The 7,665-nt window shown below is 40.3% G+C and overlaps 1 non-coding gene across 1 annotated transcript; it reads right to left on the bottom strand.

Annotated features, from left to right (window-relative positions):
• Positions 1–4,325: 4,325 nt before the first annotated feature.
• Positions 4,326–4,398, bottom strand: trnaa-agc (transfer RNA alanine (anticodon AGC)). Its single transcript has one exon. It is a non-coding gene; the product is annotated as a tRNA-Ala (tRNA).
• Positions 4,399–7,665: the final 3,267 nt, after the last annotated feature.

Here is a 7,665-nt window from a genome sequence, read left to right as displayed (position 1 = left end):
TGAGGACTGTGTGAACCACGTGACCGCAGGTCGGCAGGTGTCGCAATTCTCTTATCACTGCGGTCAAGCCAGCCGTCATACTTACGCTCAGAAACGGAAAGATATGAAGTTTGAGATAATGCAGATATGTTTTTTTCATATACCCATACTTCTATCGTAATATTTACACGCTCTTACTGTAAAAGAAAAGGATGAAACACTTTTTTTTTAAGATCTAAACTTCAAACACCTTACTTTTCTAAAAAGGTCAGTCTCCTTTTTCGCTTAAGGTTCTGTGTTGCAGAGACTGTAAAAATGAATTCTTCCATAATTTCAGCTAATATCTCATATACCTCTCTTCAGGACTACAATCACTGCAAGCATGCTTAATTTCAAAAAAATTTACTGTACAAATATTAAGATCTAAACTTCAAACATTTCACTACAGGTCTGCTCAATTTCACATTGATTCTGTGTGGATTATAAAAGTACAGTGAAAAAAAACTGGACCCATCATCAGCAGAGTCATCTTCATCCACACTCACCATCTGCCTGGAGGAGATGAAGGTGTGGATGAAACAGAACTTTCTACAACTAAACAACGGCAAAACAGAAGCCATGCTCATCGGAACCGCGCACCAGGTTAAGTCATCCCCCATCACATGCATCACCTTTTCTGGCCAGGATATCCCACTGTTGTCACGGCTCAAAAGGCAGGGAACCCAAAAGCACAACACCAAACAGAGTAACAGAGTCCAAAAGGCTTTAATCAGGTTGAACGTAGGCAGGAGTCAAAAACTGGGCAGACAGGCAGACAAATCCAAAGGGGGCAGACAAAAATCCAAAAACCAGGAATCAGGCAAAGTAGCAGGCAGGCAGAAACAGACTCAGGAACGCTGGAAAGCTAGGCATGAACACTAGACAAGCTGGCAGCCGGCATGTGGAAGTGGGCCAGTATATAAAGGGAACTGATGACCATGGAACCCAGGTGTGGAGATGGGCGGGGAAGCACAGGTGAGGGGAAGGAGTAGATTGTCTGGCTGATGAGGGTGGCAGGATCTGGAATGACAGGAGAGTGAGTGATCATTTAAAAACATATCCCAAGCTTAGAAACCATGACAACTGTCATCTGTCATCACCAACCTGGGTGTTAGAATGGACCCCCTCTTCAAAAAACATAGCCAAACTCTGCCCCATCCTGTCCCTGAAAGATGCTGAAAAATTGGTCCATGCCTTCGTCTCCTCCAGCCTTGATTACTGCAATGCACTTTTCATCAGGATCCCAAGCAAGAGCCTTCAAAAGCTCCAATACATACAGAACAGCTGCTAGGATCCTGATTAGAGTGCACAAATATGACCACATCACTCCACTCACTAAACTGGCTCCCCGTCTCCTCCCAGACAGAATATAAAATCTCCCTGTTAACCTACCAATGCGGGCTGGGCTGTGGGCGTGGGGGTCCTGCTAGGAGGGCCCGGCGGCGGCTGTCTGCGCTCGGGGGGCATCGCTGCCTTGGTCCTCCGTCGCTGGGCGGGGGCCGCGTGCCCCTGCGTCTGTGGGGGCTCCGGGGCCTTTGGGGTGTCCGCCGGGGGGGCCGGGTCTGGTGGGGGTGCGCAGGCGGACACGGCGGTGGGGTGGAGTCATTCTCAGGTGTCTATGTCTTATTTCGTCAGTATGAATGGAGGGATGTTGGGCCATTTCTCCCTCCGCCTGGGGGCTCCGACGGCTATTACACACACACGCACACACACACACACACACACACAAGCACACACACATACACACAGCCACATAGATATATACACACACACACTCACGTACACACACTCACACACATACTTACATGCATACATACACAGCCACTCAGACGTACACATACACACACATACACACACACACACACACACACACACACACATAGTCACACAGATATATACATACACGCGCACACACACACATAGACATACACATTGGCTTGGTCACTTGCATGCTTGCTCTGTAGTTTTTGGGGTTAGTTAATCATGTTAGCTTAGCTCAGATTGTGATTGGATCTCGAGATTTAGGATGATTACTGCTCGTGTTTTGGTAGGTTCCGTGCCGGTTTCGTGTTTCGTTTGTGGTTTTTGTTGCAGATTTCCAGTGCTCGATGTGTGCCTCCATGGGTTCTTGCTTCCTGGTTTAGCAGCGGATGTCTGGCCCACGAGGAAAACAAAAATATTGCGCCTCGGAGCCTCTTCCGCATAATATAGCAGTAAAAAAAAAAAAAAAGAAAAAAGTAAGAGTAATACAAAACATCTACTGTATGTTGTACTATTATACTAATTTATTGAAACACATGGCGAGTCAAACATTTACCAAAGCAGCTGCCAAACACTCCTAAACAAGGTAACCTAAGACGTGGGTTGTGCAGAACTGCGGCAGTAAATCCTTACTAAAGAGTGGAGCTACGAGGAGATCCACTCTTTAGAAGGGATTTCATATGGATCCAAACCGTTAATAATCATTATTTTCTCCATATACCGCTCCTTGGCTTCCTTGTTTAAGGTATCCAGGTAAATTCCAGTTGCTTTTTAACATCTTTTTTTTGCGTTCCGTCTGTTCACTTGGTGCTACTACACTGCTGTTTGTTTACACTCACAAGGCTGCCAAAAGGGCTGCCGCATCCCAGAATGCACCTTGGTGACCAAGCCCTATTATGATTGAGGTTATATCAATGAGAGTAGGCTGTGAGTGGCTCAAATAATCCTAATAAATAACATAAAATAAACAAAGTTAAGAATGAAACAAATTAATTTAACAAATGAATCGCTTGGCCATTACATTACTGTGGAGGGAGAGAATGCTGCTGACCGACTGCGGCCTCAATCCCTGCGTCTCTCTTCCAAGATGCGCTCACAGACACTAAACGCAGTTTCCTTCAAATATTTGACTTAATTTAATTTAAAATACTTTTGTCAGGCAGAGTAAGGCATAACGTTAAAGCTCTCTTTTAAAGCCAAAATACGCTTAATATCTTACCAAGGCGAGTCCGTTTCGTTCAACACTCCAATGTGCTTTCTCTTCAAATGCATTACCGCCGTGCTCCCGTGATAGGCAAGGTCTGCTTTGCAAACCTTGCAGGTCATCTTTTTATTCGACACGACACTGAAATTACCTTACGTTTTCACTGAAGGCCAAAGAGATATTCCTCTGTATTTTTGACTCTGAAAGCCAATTTATTCCAGGTCGAGTCAGAAAAACAAAACACAAAAAAGAGTTTAAGAGCTGCTATTCTTATAATTGTTGTAAGGTACTTATCCTCAGTTTTAAATATCTCTTTTGGCATTTTCCCTAACTAAAATAAATAATCTTACTTGTAAAATTCATAAATAATACTTGGAGGATGCGGGCATCGATCCCGCTACCTCTGCCTCCCGTCAATTTCGCCAATGTAAGCCCCAATGTAAGCCCACATCAGCCAAACACGCTCCTCCCCTTGGGCTTACTTTGGGCTTACTTTTCGACCTGTGGGCTTACTTTTGACCAATCACGTTTCCCCTCTCTTTGGACCTGTGGGCTTACTTTTTGACCAATCACGTTTCCCCTCTCTGTCTAACTTTTCGCTGCTCCGCTGTCACCATTCATCCGCAGCACGGTAAATCGTGTTTTTTTCTTTTTGAATGTAAAAATCTAAGATCGTCTAGGCGGAGTAGTGCCTGCAGATGATGTTCAAATCATTTCAATTCATGTTCTTGTTTTTAATAAAGTAATTAGTTTGTAAACCTGCAACCCTGGTGGTTTAGTTTATTGTCTTCGTAATGAAAAGTGAAACTTGTGATGTAAACAGAATGAAGAATAATATTTGTAAATAATCTTTTTTTTTATACTTTATTTTTCTATAATGTGCCACACCATAGTGACGTTCAGTATAACAATAACAAAAAAAACAACTAAAATACATATAGACATAAGACAGACACCAACCTCAACATATACACAAAAAGGAAAAAAATATTAAAAGGACATATCTCAACAACAACAACAACAACAACAACAACAACAACAACAGACAAAAACAAAACAAAAAGAGGCATAACATCTCCCATTTAGCCCACAGCATGTGTCTCATTCGAAGATTTCCTCTGATTTGATACATTAATTGCTCAATTTATTTTACTTGTTCCATTAAGTCTCGCCATTTCTCTAAAACCGGACTTAATTTCTGAAGCCAGTTTTTTGTTATGAGTTTAAGAGCTTTTATTCTTAAAATTCTTGTAAGGTACTTATCCTCAGTTTTAACTATCTCTTTTTGCATTTTCCCTAACTAAAATAAATAATCTTACTTGTAAAATTCATAAAGAATATTTGGAGGATGCGGGCATCGATCCCGCTACCTCTCGCATGCTAAGCGAGCGCTCTACCATCTGAGCTAATCCCCCGTTGGAGACATCAAAGGTATGACGTCAGAAATACGTACTACCTCTTGCCAAAATTAGTCGTTTTATTACTATTTTTACTCAAATAACAGACTTAGATGTGTAATACACATGTCAAACATTTTTATTCATCAATTCACAGAGGAGCAGCGAATTTAAAAGTTTCACATATTCATCATTTTCATAGTGTGGTTGGTACTTTTGGCGATAACTTCACTACAGCAAGCCTAATAGTCGTATTGTCCCACTTCCACCAAGTTTCTACAGAAAAGCAAACGTCTTTGTACCTAAATGTCGAACAGGTGTTGCCACGCGACGCTGAAATTACCTTTTCACTGAAGAGAGATGCCGCTGTATTTTTGACTCTAAAAGCCAATTTATTCCAGGTCGAGTCAGAAAAACAAAACACAAAAAAATTGTCCCGCAATATACAAGTTTTTCTCTAACTTGGATGAAATAATTTCAACGATTAGAAGGAAGAAATATAAACGTTTCCTATTATGAAATGTTTTTGATGCTCTGCTGCCATCTGCTGGACTTGAGGAGAAATTAAAACTGTCAGCAGTGATCTCCTGCTTCATATCTTGTGACATGTTTGGGACCTGGGACGAAACTAAATTAAATCTTTGTATCTCTGACGAGACGTTGACATCTGCTGCTACTTGGAAAAAAAGCAAAAGCAAATATATATTAGTTGAGCTCCCACACATATTTTCAGATAATTATGGGCCAATATTGGGAGAATAGTTAGTTAACAATACATCTGCTGATGCACAATCTTGGACACATCATCAGTGTTGTATCCTGGACTCACTGGGTGTTTCGGGTCTTGCAACAGACACCCTCATCCAGGCGACCCGGCCGAGGTGATCAAGTCTCGGCCTGTGTCCAAGTGGCATGCTACCCCACTACAACCACTGCTCCCCCCTCCTCAACCAGAGCCATCTGGAGGCTGGAATAAACTATAATACATTTCTACCCTGTCATGGACAAATACATTACTGTTAAATATGTTTTCATTGCAATATTAAGTATTAAAAAAAATTACATTTTCTGGAAGGTATGATGTCCCTTTCCTAGACATGGTTAATTGTTTGATTTCAAGTTATAAATAAATGAAATATTTTATGCAAACCATCTGTTTTTAAAGTGACACACACAATTTGTACATATATTTTATTTAATTTGGAGAAAACTGATATTTGGATGCATTTTTTTTTTATTTGCCACCCACTTAGCTATTGAACACACTGGGATATATAGACCCACAGTAGACCACAAACAATCCTGACAATAAATATACAAACCGGAAAATAATGTGCAATACCATTCTCTGCAACGTGCATAAATAACATTTGTAAATATCCATCTGTTTTTCTTTTTGTATACTAGTATTTTTTTATTTATTACTATTTTTATTCTCCTTCTTCTTCTTCTTCTTATTATTGTATATACTGTTTATAGTGTTTTATTATTATTATTATTATTATTATTATTATCATTATTATTATTATTATTATTATTATTATTATTATTATTATTATTATTATTGTGTGATATTGATGCCTCTTGTGTTTTGCACTATCCCCTTTGCTGCTGTAATCTGGAAATTTCCCCTCTGGGGGACTATTAAAGGATTTCTTATCTTATCTTATCTTATCTTATTTCACAGTATAATTGAATTATTATTCAAAAATATCAAGATGACAGGGTGGACCAGCACATGAAAGCAGAACACACAAAGCATGGCAAAATATGAAAATGAAACATCAGTCTATTTGAAACAAATCATTGTTTATTGATTTTAGAATTGAATTCATGTATAGGCATTTGTAGGTATTTCTCCTCAAGTCCAGCAGATGGCAGCAGAGCATCAAAAACGTTTCATAATACAGGGCTTTCACGTGACGTCACCAAACGCGAGTCGCCATTACGGAGATATACCCCCCACCCCCCCAGACCAAAACAAAGCCAGAGCGTATGAGAGACTGCACATTTCTGCTCCTTCATAAACCGTAATCACAATCCGCGTGGAAAATGGTCAATTATTGCCGTGTGTACGGTTGTACAAATCGGTCTGACCGAGAAAAACACCTGGAGTTTTACAGACTTCCAAAAGTTATCACAAATCAGGGAGATACTTGCCGAAACTTATCAGAAGAAAGGAGACGTCTGTGGCTTGCTGCACTGAAACAGAACTTCACGGGCAAGAATCTTGACAACATTCGTGTTTGTTCTTCACATTTATTGTCAGGTAACTGTGAAAAATAAATATAATAATATAATAATCTACTGTATATTTAGCGTTATTGCTCGCCATGATTTATTCATTTCATAGCCTTACAACAGAGTTTCTCAAACTAAATTTCTAGCACCCTACTCTGCCAGTGTACAAATGGGGGTCCATTTGGTAAAAAAAATGAGGTAATTCACGATGTCAGGATATTTAATCGTTGGCGGAATAGTCGGGTCATCCGTGGTCCACGTTGTTTGCTCCAGCTCGTACGGATCATGGCCACCTAAAAGGTTTAATTTCTCTTTATACCTCGCCCTTTCTGGAGGACCAAGTCCTTCCCGGTATCTGGTATCTTCCCCACGTTTTGCCGAGGTTTTCCGTGGTTTTGACATGGTCAAATTTTACATGTTAGCCGCTTTGTTGTTGTTGTTCAACCTCCAGCCCTCCACAGCCTCCCCTCTGCCTACAAATAATCCCGCCGCTATGGCTGCCGGGTCGCGGTACCGCCCATTTCGTGACGTCGGTGAAAACCCTCTATAGGAAACGTTTATATTTCTTACTTCTTATCGTTGAAATTATTTCATCCAAGTTAAAGAAAAACTTGTGTATTGTATGACAATTTTTTTGTGTTTTGATTTTCTGACTCGACCTGTAATAAATTGGCTTTTTTAGAGTCAAAAATACAGCGGAATCTCTCTTCAGTGAAAAGGTAATTTCAGCGTCGCGTAGCAACACCTGTTCGACATTTACAGGTACAAAGACGTTTGCTTTTCTGTAGAAACTTGGTGGGAAGTGGGACAATACGACTATTAGGCTTGCTGTAGTGAAGTTACTGCCAAAAGTACTGACCACACTATGAAAATTATGAATATGTGAAACCTTTAAATTCGCTGCTGTGAATTGATGAATAAAAAATGTTTGACATGTGTATTACACATCTAAGTGTGTCATTTGAGTAAAAATAGTGATAAAACGACTAGTTTTGGCAAAAGGTAGTACGTATTTGCTGACGTCATACCTTTCATGTGTCCGAC

Source organism: Cololabis saira, chromosome 5 (genome assembly GCF_033807715.1).
Source record: "Cololabis saira isolate AMF1-May2022 chromosome 5, fColSai1.1, whole genome shotgun sequence".
NCBI lineage: Eukaryota > Metazoa > Chordata > Actinopteri > Beloniformes > Belonidae > Cololabis > Cololabis saira.
The sequence above is the reverse complement of the archived record's forward strand: the minus strand, read 5'-3'. Positions and strand labels throughout refer to the sequence as shown.